Here is a 19049-nt window from a genome sequence, read left to right on the forward strand (position 1 = left end):
TATAATTCCGCCGTTGTATAAATCATCTTATCTATTCTTGAATTTTGCTACTCTTCAGAAGTTAATTTTTTTATGGAGTCATTGACTTCAAGAAATTAACCCCACACTCGGCGAGGATAGCATGAATTCTGCCTTCAGTCACTCATTCCTTCATGTAGAGTCAAGGTTTCTGTGTTTCTTTTTCACTTTAAGATTTTTTTTTTTTTATTTATTTTTGTGTGTGGAAAAAGTGTCATTTCTTTACCAACCTCGACATTAGACAGAAGAAATGATTGTGAGACAACGTTTCGCATCGCATTCCTCCTAAATGCCAAGTTAAGTTGATTTTGTTATTTTTCTCTTTCTCATGCTATTTAGAATTTTTCAGTGCCTTGCTACCATATTTCAAATCCATCATAACTATATCAGAGACCTATGTTTAAAGTAAAACTAACAAATAAAGAAATAACAATAAATAAAAGGGGTCTTTGAACATCTTCAGGTTGTCAGTGTTGCCGTGAAATATTGAACAGTAATACCTGACACAATATAAGGAATATACGGATGCTTTTAGCTGTAACGTTTTCGTCATTTTTTTTTTAATTACTTGCATTGAGTTCTAATCGTGTTTATGCTTTCAATCAGCAAACGGTATTCCTGAGCACATTCTTCTTGTCTCCATAAGACTTTTATGACTAATTTTCCCAGAAATATAACTAGAATATTATGGCATATTATGGCCTCTCTCTATACTGGAAGGAAGCTTTTAAACACAATAATACTCTGGGCTATCTACGAATGTATGCCAAGGTTTATGTTCCCGAGTTCCACATACTTACATAATTTATCATACCAGAGCTTAAATTTGCCAATGAGAATGAATGATCCACCTAAACATCGAAGTATAATAACAAAAGAAGGAAATCTTTCCCCTCCTCTGCAATCAGCGCCAATGAAAGAGGGCTTGTCGAGGCGGATTTTGCAACTTATCATTTAAAACTGTCTTTTACGCGTCGGAGACGCGTATTGCATCATGGGATGTGAGATACAGATTCTCTTCCATTCAGAGTTGATAACTGACAGTTGTTTTGAGTTGTCGCATTGTAGAGATGCACAACAAAAGGATTTATTTAATGCTTGGGCTGCTACAGTTTATGGATTTCTTAAGCCCTCAGTATTTACAAAGGAATAAACAACACAAGGGAGAGAATGAGAGATATGATTCGGTTCGATACTAGTTGCTCAGGACATCAGGCAAGAGGAGGAGGAGATTTGGAACCTTTGTCAACTGGAAGAGAGAGAGAGAGAGAGAGAGAGAGAGAGAGAGAGAGAGAGAGAGAGAGAGAGAGAGAGAATGTCAGTCCTTTAGGTCCATAAAAAACATACGGGTTATTAATATATGAACTACAGCCTTGTTGAATGATTATGCTATTGATAAATGCGAACAAGCACACATGCACACATTTATATATATATATATAAGGATATATATATATATAATATAGGGTATATATATATATACATATAAACGTATGTCCTATAGACTACACACCCACACACACACACACACACACACATATATATATATATATATATATATATATATATATATATATAAATATATATATATATATATATATATATATGTATATATATAACAATTGCCACTTATACACGTGTGACGTTTTTATGTTCCTGAATATTAATTCATGAATATAGTTTAAAATTCTATTTTTGTATACCTTCCGGATAACCTTCACCCAAAGGTAATTTTAACTGATAAGTTTAGCTTAGCTTGGTCCAGGCAGCAGCCCCCTGTCTATCGTTGCTCCTAAAACAGAACAAGAAGGGTTCGAGGCCTACCGGGGACGAAGCCCTTATCAATTATGATTTCCCTCGGGTGCAAGGTATTTTCCTGCAATAGCGAATCATTAAACGGCCGTGTTGCAAACATGCCTAAAAACGGCCGAAAATAACCCGATATAGGAAGGTTATGTGACCTTGACCTTGGGAGTTTGTAAGGGGTCAGGCTGACTTTTCCTTCAGACTGGTTAAAACAAGAATAATTGTGGAATGTGCGGATTAGTTGTACACTGATAACTTTAATACATAAGAAGTTTTATATCATGCGTTGAATTGTCGATTTTACCTTACATTTCTGAAGATTGGTACCAAATACTTCTGTTTTTTGAACACACAGACACAAGCACAAACACACACACACACATATATAATATATATAGAATAATAATATATAGATAATATTATATATAGATATATATATTTATATCAGATTATTAGATATTATATATACATATATATATATATATAGAATATATATTATCTATATATATATATGTATATATATGACTCATCTTATTTTATATTAGAAAATATATATATATATATATTTTTTTGGAGTGTATGCCATATACAGTACCAAATTATCTTTATTAATTAATAAACAGGTGTTCAATAGGAAAATCAAGGATGAGTATTTGTGCGCGAAACTTCCATGACACCTACTGTGTCCTTTAATGTCTCGAGGGCTCATCAGAAATTCGTCGAACACACACACACACACATTTAATTGCGTATTGTTTGTAAATCATGAAATTAATTAGTTTTTATCCATATGGACATATCTAAAAATAGTTTAAAAAATGAGAAAAAAAACGTTAATATTATTTAGGAAAACGAACAGCTACACAATTCCAGACATATATGTAAATAAAAAGTTTAAATTAAAGTTAAGTCTCGCAGCTTGTTTTCACACATTATTTAAAATAAAAAAAAAGAAAAAAGGTCATCTTGCATAACAAGGAGTCTCGGCCAAAGATTAAAGTCGACCCAGAACAAGAGAGGCCTGAAAAGTAGGTCACGGGAGATGACGAAATCCAAAGAAGAAGAAAAAGATGTTTTGAATGGATATAATTTTGACTTGACACTTTTTAAACAAATACCCAAAAATAATTACGAAGAATATTCAATCCTTAATGATTCTAATTTCATTGTTGAAATCATAGTTAGAAATATAATGCTGAAAAGGAAAGGAAAATTATTTATATAAGTAATTAAGCAAAACATCGGGAATAATGTCTTCCCCACCCCCTTTTCCTTAAACTACACAAATTAGCAACCCTTACCTGTCATCAATGGTGCCCTCTGTCTGCAACCATGTCGTTAGGCTATTAAGATCTCGTAAGTATAAAAATATACTATTTATTACCCAAAACAGTTGAATATAAAATAGAACAAAATGATTAACAAGACATAATGACAGAAAACCCAAATCTGCCCATAAAGAAACCAGTAAGTTAACATTCTACCCTTTTAATCCAAACTATTTAGTGTACAGTTCTGATTTCATTATATGTAATATATATATATATATATATATATATATATATATATATATATATATATATATATATATATTATATATATATAAATCACTGTTGCAACACACACACACACATATATGTAAGTGTTTACATAATAAAAAATATGGAATGTTAAGTCCATATTATATAAAGTCTAAAAAACTAAAAGAGGTCAACCAGATTGCTTGCAGGAATGTGATCAGACTAAGAGGACGCTAAGATAACATGCCGTCACCCCTGTAGTCATTCAATTGTTTATAAACATTAGTCCCAAGCTCCCTGCTTGAGACAACTACCCCGACCTATAATTCATATATATATATATAAGTCATATCATATTTCCGTGATTCATATACATATATCGAGCTACAATGTCCTTTAATATCTAATTCGCTCTACCTCGGAATTAATATATTTTCATATATGCTTAACCGGAGGGGAATTTTTTTTTTTTTTTTTTCTCGATAATAGATTTGCCTGGACCAGGGCGCGAACCTATGGATCCTTTCAAACCCAGGAACGTCAGTGAAGCTTTTCCTACTACACCACCGCGAGAGGTGGTGTAGTAGGAAAAGCTTCACTGACGTTCCTGGGTTTGAAAGGATCCATAGGTTCGCGCCCGGGTCCAGGCAAATCTATTATCGAGAAAAAAAAAAAATTCCCCTTCGGTTAAGAAGCATATATATATACTAATTCCGAGGTAGAGCGAATTAGATATTAAAGGACATTGTAGCTCGATATATATATATATAAATATATATATATATATATATATATATATATATATAAATATATATATATATATATATATATATATATATATATATATATATAGAGAGAGAGAGGAGGAGAGAGAGAGAGAGAGAGGGAGAGAGAGAGAGAGAAGAGAGAGACGACGTCTGGTCTCATAAAGCCCAGGTGACTGACTGGTGTGTTCTTGTGGCCTTCGCTGGAAATATCTGGAATAGGATCCGTCTGGAAGCAGGACAATGAACAGGATATTGAATCCGCGAGGGACGTTCGTCCGGAGAGACCTGGAATGGGAACTCGGCGACAGAATCCAATTCCTCGCTAATAATGGGACCTTCGCCTTTCGATATTTCTGAGGCTTCTTTTTTCGATATATTTATAAAATGAGGTTTGTGGAAACTTCGTTTCTGTGTGTGTGTGTGTGTGTGTCTGTGTATGTGTGTGTGTGTGCTCGATTTTCACTGGAACACCCGTTACTTTTAATTATATTAATTTGTTCTCTATTTATTCTATATTACCTAATAAGAAATATAAGATGCAATTCAATATTTTTTTTGTAGCATATTGGCTTTGCGTTCCCTGAACCCTTTGCATGCAAGCTGCTGATGACGTATTGCCAAGCCCACTTGGAAAAGAATGATCATCACAAAATAATGATGATAAAGTAATGGCCATATTTTCGCATTAATACTTTTATCGAATCCCGTGACATCATTATAAAACGCAGATAGCATCAGCAAGAGTTCTTAGTATCTCCTGAATTTCCTTAATAACGATATTTCTTTCCGTGACGGGAGTTAATTCTTCATGGAAGAAGAAGAAGAAAAAAGAAGAAGATAGACGCTCTTCCTCACGTAAGAAACAAATGAAGATTAGGGGTATGATATACGAGAGCCTTAATGCAGACTTCAAAAGGAAACATGAGCTATCAGTCTCCACATCTCAGTGGGGATTCCTTAACTCACAGTGGAAGGTGATCAGTTTTTATAAACTTCGCAGGTAGGGCTGCATGCATTTGAAAATTAATAAAGAGCCTCGATTTAATCATGGGCTAATCCTATTATTTTTAGGAGGAAACAAAGGTAAAGGAAGATAGGAGTATTTTGGGACTTCAGAAAGCACTTAGTGATTTAGACCACAGACATCTCCGCAGCAAATTTTTAACTGTTCGTCTAAGTTTGTATCCTTTAAAATGAAAGGTATATCTTAAGTTTCCATTCTAGAGCAGAGTCGACAAAACAATGTAATAAAAAATTTTGTTTTTTAATATTAAATTGAAAGTTATAGCAAATTTGAGGATACAGTCAGCACGACGCTTGTGTTTTGACCAAAACATTTGAATCTGTTTTTAGTTTTGATATCTGAAACTCATCTTCTGAAATTAAGTTAAAAAGTCGTCAACATCAGAATTATCTGTGAGCTGCAAATGCTATAAGAGCCAACTATATTTTTAATTATTAATTTGTTTGATCTATGGGTTAAATATTGAAATACTCCAAATCTGGTCCATTTCTCTCTCTCTCTCTCTCTCGTCTCTCTCTCTCTCTCTCTTCTCTCTCTCTCTCTCTCTCTCTCTCTCAAAAATACAAATATAGCAAGTAAGGAGTCATTTAGAAATTGCATTTAGATATGTGTTTACATAGAGTTGACGAGTATATTAAGAAAAATAGTGCACTCTATTTTTCTTTACACTGTAGAGAGAGAGAGAGAGAGAGAGAGAGAGAGAGAGAGAGAGAGAGAGAGAGAGAGAGAGAGAGAGTTATCTTTAAACCTCGTTTTATAAATTTATCGAAAAAGGAAGCCACAGAAATATCGAAAGGTGACGCTCCCATTTTTTCTCGAGGAATTGTATTCTGTCAACGAGTTCCCATTCCAGGTCTCTCCGGACGAACATCCCTCGTGGATTCAATATCCTGTTCATTGTCCTGTTTCGAGACGGATCCTATTCCAGATATTTCCAGCGAAGACCACAAGAACACACTAGTCAGTCACCTGGGCTTTACGGGACCAGACAGACCTCGTCTCTAGACATGCTCGCTTTGCTTATCATTTCTAAATGTCATCTTTTATACATATTATATCTCCAATTCTCCAAGAAAATAACTCAATGTTATAGTCAAAAACTAAACTCTTTGTTTAGCATAACTGCTGAGAAAAGGCAAAAACTCGGCAAATAAAATTGCACAGGAAATTCCAGAAAAAAATTACCAATGTGCCACAACTCATTATACAAAACTCCAAATATAAAGTGTCTAAGCAAAGACTTCTCCATATGCACTACGGCATAAGCCACTAGATACTTAGCCCAAGTTTCCTATCTCTGGCGAAGTTGTCACAAATACAACAAAGGTATTGTGCAAGAAACCCACAACTTCTGGAACACAAATATCCAGAAAAAAAATGTAGTGCCATTTCGCATGCAATAAAAAAAAATGCAAAAATTCTCCTATAATCTCTGCAGCAACAAACAGCTGAAATTATAAACACATTCCCACACAATGACACTAAGTCACGAACTGAGATATTAAAAAAAAATTAACACAAACTGGAGAAGGAAACTCACCCCCATGATAAAAAAAAACTTGTGTCAGCAATGGCTAACTTCCAAAAAGGGAAAAAGAAAAATCAACGGCACTGTTAACTATCCCCGTAAACTCACGTAGATGTCAAGCAATTATCTGCTGAACTCATAAAAAAGAAAAAAAAAAATGTGTCGCTAGTTCCTCCCATATCTACAAACACCACCCTTGATAGCATTACAGCACCCATGTTAGTATATAAAAAAAAAAAATCACCAGTATTAGTATAAAAACATCACCATGTTAATGCTTGCCCATCCCACCAAAAATTCAGCACAAAATTCACCAAAAGCCCACTTCAGCAAATTCCAAGCACAAATTCACCAAAAATTCGGCCAGATTCATCACCCATGAACCACGACACATTCTCCAAAAGTCATAGAAACTCAATAAATAATTAACCACAAAACTTCTCCCCTAATTCATTGTACAATTCTCCTAGAAAAACATAATTATCTGCAATAATTATAAATAATCTCCCATGAAATATCTCAAATAATGATAATTCTACTTAAGTACATCTCCCATTAGGTATCTCAAGTAAGGGTATTAATATTGCCATTCCCCCAATATTTATCTATATTGCCACACTCCAAAATCAACACCACCCCAGTTTCCCCAATACACCAAATACAACACGAGGCACCCATCCACCACCAATGGCGACACCACCTGACAACATCAGTCAGCAATCATCATCAGTCAGCACCATCGGGCATCACCATTCAGCACCACTCGGCGATCACCATCACTCAGCACCATTTTAAAGAAATCTCCCCAACACCATTCAAATCTCCATTAAAAAAAGTTATCATTGTATCCCTATTATAATTATGCCTTCCAAAGCATAAGGAAAACTTACACCACATCCATATGCATTTCATTTCCTTTTATCTTCACTCAAGAGAGAGAAAATATCTTTCTAAAAAAATCCTACGGGCATCTCACATCATCAACCAATCATTATCGGCTGATGTCCTTTGGCATTGGAAATCCCTTATCCAAAGGGCAAACTCGTCCCCGATGCCCTGACACAAAGAAAAAAAAAACAGAAGTTTGCCCACCACTAAAAAAAAAAAAAAGAGAGCTTTACCCTCCCGGTCAAGCAATGCCCCACGAGGCCGGAGACCACTAAACCCCTTCCCCTTGCAATACCCCTCTGGGTCGGTTTGCAGCAAAAATTACACTGACAGCGTAAGAACGAGTGGGCGCTCTCTGTCTCCAAGCAAAGAATGCAATTCAAGCAACAATTTCGCATATATGAAAACCATTCAAATACACACGTATGTATTAAACAAAAACGAATGCGTCTCCTTTGATATGTGCCGATAAAGAAACACATCACTTTCTACTCCTATGGGAAAAAAAATATCGACTAAAAAATTCCCCTTCGGTTAACATATATGAAATATATTCATTCCGAGGTAGGGCGAATTAGATATTAAAGGACATTTGCTTAATGTGTACATATGAATCACGGGTTAAGGTGATAATATATTTATATATATTTATATATATATCTTATAGATATATATATATATATATAAATATATATATATATAAAGAGAGAGAGAGAGAGGGGGAGAGAGAGGTTTGGTCTCATAAAGCCCAGGTGACTGACTGGGTGTGTTTCTTGTGGCCTTCGCTGAAAGTATCTGGAATATATATAAATATATATATATATATATATATTATATATATATATATATATATATATATATATATATATATATAAAGAGAGAGAGAGAGAGAGGTTTGGTCTCATAAAGCCAGGTGACTGACTGGCGTGTTCTTGTGGCCTTCGCTGAAAGTATCTGGAATAGGATCCGTCTGGAAGCAGGACAATGAACAGGATATTGAATCCGCAAGGGACGTTCGTCCGGAAAGACCTGGAATGGGAACTCGGCGACAGAATCCAATTCCTCGAGAAAAATGGGAGCTTCGCCTTTCGATATTTCTGAGGCTTCTTTTTTCGAATATTTATAAAAGGAGGTTTGTGGAAACTTCGTTCGTGTGTGTGTGTGTATGTGTGTGTGTGTGCTCGATTTACACTGGAACACTTGTTACTTAATTATATTCATTTGTCTCTAATTTATTCTATATACCTCAATGAAATATAAGATGCAATTCAATATTTTTTGTAGCATATTGGCTTTGCGTTCCCTGAACCCTTTGCATGCAAGCTGCTGATGACGTATTTGCCAAGACCCACTTGGAAAAAGAATGATCATCACAAAATAATGATGATAAAGTAATGGCCATATTTTCGCATTAATACTTTTATCGAATCCGTGACATCATTATAAAACGCAGATAGCATCAGCAAGAGTTCTTAGTATCTCCTGAATTTCCTTAATAACGATATTTCTTTCCGTGACGGGAGTTAATTCTTCATGGAAGAAGAAGAAGAAGAAAAAGAAGAAGATAGACGCTCTTCCTCACGTAAGAAACAAATGAAGATTAGGGGTATGATATACGAGAGCCTTAATGCAGACTTCAAAGGAAAACATGAGCTATCAGTCTCCACATCTCATGGGGATTCCCCATCATTAGTTACCTTAACTCACAGTGGAGGTGGAATCCAATTTATAAACTGTCGTAGGTAGGGCTGCATACATTTGGAAATTAATAAAGAGCCTCGGTTTAATCAAGGGCTAATCCTATTATTTTTAGGAGGGAAACAAAAGGTGAAAGAAGATGGGAGTATTTTGGACTTCAGAAAGCACTTAGTGATTTAGACCACAGACACTCGCGCAAATTTACTGTTCGTCTAAGTTTGTATCCTTTAAAATGAAAGGTATATATCTTAAGTTTCCATTCTAGAGCAGTTGAAAAAATAATGTAATAAAAAATTTTGTTTTTTAATATTAAGTTGAAAGTTATAGCAAAATTGAGGATACACTCAGTACGACACTTGTGTTCTGACCAAACCATTTGAATCTGTTTTTAGTTTTGATGTCTGAAACTCATCTTCTAAATTAAGTTAAAAAGTCGTCAACATCAGAATTATCTGTGAGCTGCATACGCTAAGAGCGCCAATTATATTTCAACTTTGTAATTTGTTTATCTATGGGTTAAATATTGAAATACTCCAAGTCTGGTTATTTCTCCCTCTCTCTCTCTCTCTCTCTCTCTCTCTCTCTCTCTCTCTCGTGGCATCTCTCTCTCTCTCTCAAAAATACAATATAGCAAGTAAGGAGTCATTTCGAATTGCATTTAGATGTTGTGTTTACATAGAGTTCACGAGTATCGTAAGAAAAATAGTGCATTCCATTTTTCTTTACATGTAGAGAGAGAGAGAGAGAGAGAGAGAGAGAGAGAGAGAGAGAGAGAGAGAGAGAGAGAGAGAGTTATCTTTAAACCTCGTTTTATAAATTTATCGAAAAAGGAAGCCTCAGAAATATCGAAAGGTGACGCTCCCATTTTTCTCGAGGAATTGTATTCTGTCAACGAGTTCCCATTCCAGGTCTCTCCGGACGAACATCCCTCGTGGATTCAATATCCTGTCCATTGTCCTGTTTCCAGACGGATCCTATTCCAGATATTTCCAGCGAAGACCACAAGAACATACCAGTCAGTCACCTGGGCTTTACGGGACCAGACAGACCTCGTCTGTAGACCTGCTCGCTTTGCTTATCATTTCTAAATGTCATCTTTTTACACTAGCCATACTGCTTCTTCTCTCCCTCTCTCCATGCTAGGGGATGGTGCAGATACGGAGAAAATTGAAGATTCATACACAAAATGAATAATTATGTTGAAGGAAGATCAAATATATTGGAAAAGTTGGATTTTTAATGTCAGAATTTGTGGAAATCAAGAAAACAACAACATACCAGAACAGGAAAGAGACATGGGAAAATCCTTATTATTACCCATATTAAATGAAGGAGATAACACGCAAACCATCATGGTGATGAATGCGCATGGTTTAGTTACGAGTAACTCAAAAAGAAAAATAGAGTTCTTAGAAGAACTAACCCAAATTAAAAAGAAAATAGATATAATGAATATAAGTGAAACCTGGTATTCCCAAGAGACTGGGAATGATGATCAAATAAAAGGGTTCCAAACTTATATATCAGATAGAAAAAATAGGAATCAAGGGGGAACCGCAATATATAGGAAAGCCATAAAACAAAGAAAAAATATATGAGAAATATAGTAACTCAGAATGTGAACTAATAGCAGTAGCATTTGAATCTGAAAAATTAATGAACATAGTAATATACAGACCCCCTAATACTAAAGAGTTTTGACACAATAATAGAAAAACTGGATGATATATGTAGAAATCACAAGGACTGGACTATTCTCCTATCTGGAGACTTTAACTTCCCATTCGTAGATTGGAAAGAACGAATAGGAGATTGTGGTTGTATTTATACACAATAAAAAAGAGAGTAATAGTAGTGCAGAAGATAAGAGGCAATTCGAAAAGCTATTAGATATGCTACTAGAATACAAACATTCAACAAATAAATCACCTGCCGACAAGAAAGGGAAATACTTTAGACCTACGTATTTGTGAATGAGGAATGAATTATGTTAAAGAAATAATGGTTTATAATGCGAGTATTTCAGACCATAATGTCATAAGAATTAACAGTCCATTCCAAAGCAAGTGAAAACAGAGATAAGCAGGAAATGAAAAGTGGGAAGGATATGGAAAATACAACTTCTACAGTAAAAATATAAAATGGTCAGAAATAAATGAAGAATTAAACAAAGATTGGGATAACATTTTCGTAAGTGATGATATACAGGTAAATACGGAGATATTATATAAATATTAGAGAAAATAGTGGATAAAATATATACCGAAGAAGAAAAGTAAACATCAGTCATGCATGCCAAGAGACAGAAGGACCTTGTTCCAAAAAATCAGAAAGTGGAAAAAAGGTCTTGCAAAAGAAAAGAATGCATGGAGAGTTGAAGGAACTAAAAAGTAAGATAGAAAATACAGAACAAACGATTATACAATCAAAAGAAAATGAAAACGCGACTTGGAAGAAAAACCCTAATAAATATCAAGCAAAACCCAAACTATTACTCATATGCGAAAAAGATGAATAAAAGAAGAATAGCAATAGGCCCTCTGAGAATTGAAGGGAGATTAACGAATGAAAAAAAGGAAATAGGCAACATATTGGCAGAAAGATATAAGAGAGAATTTACCCCTAGAATTGGTAATGAAGATAATGATACAGAAATAAGGGATGAAAATAGTGAATATTTATCAGAAATAGATAATAATGAAGCCGATATTGTGCAGGCTAATAATGAAATAAAAAATGAAGCAGCAGCTGGGCCTGATGGTGTCCCAGCTATTTTGTTCAAGAAAGTTGTTTATTCTATCGCAATATATTAAGGCAAAGTGTAGAGGCAAGATTTATGATGAGCACAAATTAGCATATTACCCACCCCTACTTTCAAAAGTGGATCAAGACTAGAGGCAAGTAATTATAGGCCTGTGAGTCTAACATCACATATTATGAAAGTGTATGAAAGGGTAATGAAGAAAAGTATTATGAAACATTTAATAAAAAATAATTTGTTTTATATACGACAACATGGGTTTTGTACCCAGAAAAAGTACACAAACCCAACTGTTACTCCACCGTGAGAACATATACAAAAATATGAAAAACGGAAGAGAAACAGATGTGGTTTATCTAGACTTTGCAAAAGCTTTTGACAAGGTAGATAGTAATATATTAGCGAAAAAAATTAGAACATAATATAGTGGGCAAAGTAGGAAGATGGTTAAAAGAATTTTTACACAACAGAAAACAGATAGTTATTGCAAACGATGAGAAATCAGATGAAGCTAAGGTAATATCTGGTGTGCCACAAGGTACGGTGCTAGCTGCATTACTGTTTGTTATTATGATTGCAGACATAGACAGTAATGTTAAGGACTCGGTAGTGAGTAGTTTCGTCGATGACACAAGAATAAGTAGAGAAATTACTTGTGATGAAGATATGAACGCGCTACAAAGAAACCTTAACAAAGTATATAATGGGCAGAGGTAAATAGGATGGTATTTAACTCTGATGAATTTGAATCAATAAATTATGGAGATAGAGAAGGAAAGCTATATGCATATAGGGGACCTAATAACGAGACAATCACATATAAGGAAGCGGTTAAAGACCTTGGTGTGATGTTGAATAGGAACATGTTATGCAATGATCAAATAGCAATTCTATGGGCAAAATGTAAAGCAAAAATGGGAATGTTGTTACGGCACTTCAAAACAAGAAAAGCTGAACACATGATTATGCTTCATAAAACGTATGTTCATAGTCCACTTGAATATTGCAATAAGATATGGTACCCACACTATCAAAAGGATATTCACAAATAGAGATGTACAAAGGTTCTTTACAGCTAGAATAGAAGAAGTAAAGGATCTTTACTACTGGGAAAGACTAAAATTATTTAGTCTAGAAAGGAGAGGAGAACGTTACATGGTAATTCAGGCATGGAAACAGACAGAAGGAATTGCCGAAAACATCATGGAGCTAAAAATATCAGAAAGAGCAGAAGAGATATTAGAGCGAAAATTGATTGATGATCCAGAAGAGAGGGTTTTTTTTTATCCTAAATACCATAATATGAATCTGTCTTCCTATCTATTTATCTATGTCTAATGTTAGAATTACAGTATACAATGAATAAAATGTAAATAGACACATAAGCATATAGATATATATATATATATATATATATATATATATATATATTATATATATATAATATATACGAATTGTTTCACTTACACACGTTTGGCATTTTTAATATTCAGGAAGAATAAGTAAAAAATATCGTTTATTATTCACTCTTCCATATTTCGGGAATAACTTGCACCCAAGGGAATTGTAAATGCCAATTGCTTTGCCAATTATCAGTTATTATTTTCCATGGTACGATGAATTCTTTTATTGAACTATATTATATATACCCATACCTCTCCTTCCTAAGTTACCAAACAGCGCCATTTTCCTCATAAATGTAATAAGATGTTTAAGAATCTCACTCTAAATTAATCGTTATATTCCTATCATATTATTGTCCTAATGATTAAAAGTACTAACATTTGAATATATAATAATATATATATATATATATATATATATATATCTATTATATATATATAATATATATATATATACCAGAAGTCTCCTTCCTAATTACCAAAAAGCGCCATTTTCCTTATAAAAATAATAAGATGCTTTGTGAATTTCACTCTAAATTAATCGTTGTATTCCTACGATATTATAGTCTTATATATATATATATATATATATATATATATATATATATATATATATATATATATATATATATATATATATATATATATAAGACTCAAAAAGAAAAATAGACGTCTGGGTATATCTGTATGTATATATATATATATATATATATATATATATATATATATATATATATACATACATACATACATACATAGCTAGATAGACAGATATACCCAGACGTCTCCTTCCTAAGTTGCCAGACAGCGCCATTGAACCGAACACCCATTCATCCTCGCAATTCCCTCAAACAAATGCCGACTCCATGCGCACTTAATCCATTACCTGCGGAGTAAAACGACCCCAACAATAGAAACTCCTACGTACTGACTCCTTTCGCAGGGAGTTACCCGTGATATCCTCAGGAGGCAATTATCCCTTCCGGTGGGATCAGTTAGGACAATTACGAGTAATCTAAAGGTTCAACAAAAGAAATAAAAAATGCTGTGAGATAGGCAATTATATGTAATGAACGTAATTGGTCGTAAGGAATGTGTAATTTTCCTCCCATTCGTCAGCCATTGCCAGACGATGTCTTTATTTCTCCCGAAAACGGCGGTGCTGTTGGCGTCAGCTAGAGTATATTTACTTGTCCTGTAAAAATAACTAACGAATATTGTATAAAGAAAAAGAGAGAAATTTAGTGAAGACACTCTATTCCTTATTAAGATAATATTGATGAAGCAAGAAAGGAAGAAAGCCGTTACTATATAGGTAACGAGGTAACGACCAGAAATCACATATGAATCATTTAACAGTTCTTTCTAGCATGAGAATTCCCACCCTAAGAGGAAGCGTGCCCCGACATTAGCAAAAATTATTATCAAACTCATTAACATACTTATTTAACATACTTATTAGCATGAGACCTTTTCCCTTGTGGAGGTTTTTCTTCAAACAGAGTATATAAAATTTTGTGTAATTTTGCATTGTTTTAACTTTTAACTCCATCCTCTCAGTGGCGATTTAGTGTATACAAAAGTAATTTGTGTGGTGGTAGTTAAGAAATCATTAGTGGTCTATATATTGTGTGTGTTTATTATATATATAATTTATATTTTATATATATATATAGATATATATATATATATATATATATATATATATATATATATATATATTATATATAATATACATATATACGTGTGTTTATAAATAATTAGTTGATAGATAGATATATAGATAGATATTTAGATGGACAGACTGAGCTCCTACTCATTTTCTTCAATCGTAGATCAATCATCGACAACAACGCAAAATCTCATCAATATCCACTCAACGGACTATCTAAACTTAACTATACAGTAACTACATGTATCGGTGGACACATACTGTCTCCCCAGAATAAATCAACGCACATTTTAAGCCGCTTAATATAACTCCCGTAATGTATTCCATCTGGAGATGAGACCTTGGAGAGGAGATACTCCCTCCCTCCCCCCCGTCCCCCGCCCAAAGTCCAGATTATAGGAAAGTTTACTTGGGCAAATAAGGTTCTAACTCAGCCGGCCGCACGTGCACCTATTAAGTGGCTGCCAGCCGTTTTTTATCTTCATTAATGATAATGCTCTCCGTAACTATTCTCTCTCTCTCTCTCTCTCTCTCTCCTCTCTCTCTCAGTTGACTATCATGCTTTTTTTTTTACTACTGTCTTCAACATTTACATATTTTTTCCTTCCTATTCACCTTCATACTACATACATCATACATACTAATACATACAAATTACTCATATATATATATATATATATATATATATATATATATATATATATATATACATATATAAGTCATTTCACATTACCGTAATTCATATCTCCAAAATATCGAGCTACAATGTCCTTTAATATCTAATTCGCTCTACCTCAGAATTAATATATTTTCATATATGCTTAACCAAAGGGGAATTTCTTACACGATAATAGATTTACCCGCGCCCGGGACTGGGCAAATCTATTATTGTGTAAAAAAAAATTCCCCTTCGGTTAAGCATATATGAAAGTATTTTAATTCCGAGATAGAGCGAATTAGATATTAAAGGACATTGTAGCTCGATATATATATATATATATATATATATATATATATATATTATATATATATATATATATATCAAATCAGGTGTTGACTGAAGGAAACAGGCCAATCTACATAGTTTTTTTTATTCAACGTTTCGTATAACATTTATTACATCTTCTGGGAATCTGTCAATTAATTAAAATAATAATATTATAAAACAATCTTAAATTTTACTAAAAAACTTTAAAAAATTGTAAAAAGACTCAAAATAAAATACTAAAAAATATACAATTACAGAAAATTATTATTTAAAAGCTGGAACCGCCAACCAACCTTAAGTTAAGAGAGAGAAAGACTGAATGATAGGAGACAACAAAAAAGGAGACACGTTAACTAAGGTACAGTTGGATGGAGGAGGTTTGGGTATTCAACTGGGGAACCAGCTGCTTAATGAGTAATGACTCTAAAATGTGGGTAATTCTTGGGGGTTTGGTGTTTGCCCTATAATGCAAAAATCGTCTCTTTCGATATGTGTTTTGCAGATTTTTGCATGGTTCCTGATATTTGAATGTTCAGGGTTGGAGAGAGGCCTACTTCCTGTTCGGAAGCTTATTCCACGATGAGAAATCGATTCTGACCTTCAGTAAACCTCTTCGTAGATCCCACGTTAAGTCCCAGCAGTTACACTTTGGGCAAGTATAGTTATATACTACATTTGAGGTCAAGAAGGGACTCAATCGATCTTTATATTTAAAGAAAGACCCAATTGTTAATGGATTTTTTGGTATTAGTTTAATACTAACTGCACCATAGTGTTTTTCCATAATCTGAGTAAACTTTTTTCTGAAGGAGTCATCATGTAAAAATGGAAATTTTGCATAAATGACTAACTTTGGTACCGTGATAAATGCAAAACACATATCGAAAGAGACGATTTTTGCATTATAGGGCAAACACCAAACCCCCAAGAATTACCCATTTTAGAGTCATTACTCATTCATTAAGCAGCTGGTTCCCCAGTTGTAATACCCAAACCTCCTCCATCCAACTGTACCTTAGTTAACGTGTCTCCTTTTTTGTTGTCTCCTATCATTCAGTCTTTCTCTCTCTTAACTTAAGGTTGGTTGGCGGTTCCAGCTTTTAAATAATAATTTTCTGTAATTGTATATTTTAGTAAATAAATTTTAGTCTTTTTACAATTTTTTTAATTTTTAGTAAATTTAAGATTGTTTTATAAATATTATTATTTTAATTAATTGACAGATTCCCAGAAGATGTAATAAATGTTATTACGAAACGTTGGAATAAAAAACTATGTAGATTGGCCTGTTTCCTTCAGTCAACACCTGATTTGATGTATTCCTTGGTCGTCACCTGCCTGCCCCTTGGTTGTATATATATATATTATATATATATATATATATATATATATATATATATATATATATATATATATAGTATATATATATATATATATATATATACGTGAGTCTTAGGTTTATAATTAATGATATATTTAATAGCATAATGTGATGCGCTGTGACCTTTTTGGAATGCAGAGAACAGAGCCGAAGCAATGACCCGAGAAAAGCTGATAAATGATTTCTGTGATGGCGTGATTCAAAACTGCATAGTTAGGCGAGTCAATGTTCGTCAGTTCATGGGTCTTTGTTCAAAGTGCCTTTGGGAAACTGGTTGTAGCCAGTAATATGGGGCGTTAATGAAGTGTGCATTCGTATGTGCGTGTGCGCCTCTTCCTTTGATAATGTATCACTACCCAAGTCTGTGGGAGACTTGCATAGAGACGTCTGTGGGAGAAAGGCAAGATGCCGGGGGAGCTCTGCGAAAGTTTCTTTATATTAAGTGCATAGTATTCCAGGCTGCAATGGTAGGTCTTGAGTTACTTTAGCCAAAGGGATGGCTTGTTTGATATCTTGTTAGATGTTCCATTTTATTACCTTTGTTCTGGCAAGGGGGGGGGGCAGAGAGTCCCAGATGGGAGAATAGACAATTGGTGTGACAAAGTACTGTTTTAGACATTTTAATGTTGGGGAGTTAACTGAGTTAAGGGTAGTCTCTATTTGCACCAGTCTGTAGGGGTGCCGATTGTAAAAATATTTGCCAAAAATACACTAATCAAGACAGGCTAATGAATTTATCAGGCATTATTTGCACTATAATAACGCATATTCTCTGTGAGTTTTATCATCCTACAGGTAAAATAAATGATTTTATGAAAAAAAAATGTGAAATTCAGGGCCCCTTGTACTGAAGGTTATTTGGTGATCGGTGAGAAACTACAGTCTTGAATAGAAATTCGGTCCGACAGAATGTTGGTATATCCCCCTGGAACATGCACATAAAGTATTATCAAAATAGAACAGTAAGTAAGCACGTAACAACAAAAAAAAAGGGCAACAACTTCAGGTAAGTTCAGCGAAAAACCCCGCCGAAAATAAGACTATAGCTAGGAAGAAATATTCAGAAAAAATTCAAACCTCGATTTAGGGACAAAACCTTCTGAGAGTTTGTAGTTATTATGTCACTTGATAGCCTAAAACATCTAAAAATTATATTATTAAGTTAGTCAGTAAGACTTGGATCATTATCTTTCCATTGTTAAATAAATAGTTATTTTTTATATAACTTGACTCTCATTTTGATTACCTGTTAGAATGGAGAGAAAGAGGTGGAGAGAGAGAGAGAGAGAGAGAGAGAGAGAGAGAGAGGTCGCGAGCCGTTGGTCGTTTGGAGAGAGAGAGAGAGAGATTGTGTGTCGTTCTGACGCTCAGGGTCCCATGTTTTACCAAATAAATAACGAGATTAATATCCCATTAACATATATATAACATATATATATATACATATATATATATATATATATATATATATATATATATATATATATATATATATATAGATATATATATATATATATATATATATATATAAATATATAGAGAGGAGAGAGAGAGAGAGAGAGAGAGAGAGAGAAGAGAGAGAGAGAGATACATAT

The sequence above is a fragment of the Macrobrachium nipponense genome, chromosome 4, assembly GCF_015104395.2.
Source record: "Macrobrachium nipponense isolate FS-2020 chromosome 4, ASM1510439v2, whole genome shotgun sequence".
NCBI classification, from domain to species: domain Eukaryota; kingdom Metazoa; phylum Arthropoda; class Malacostraca; order Decapoda; family Palaemonidae; genus Macrobrachium; species Macrobrachium nipponense.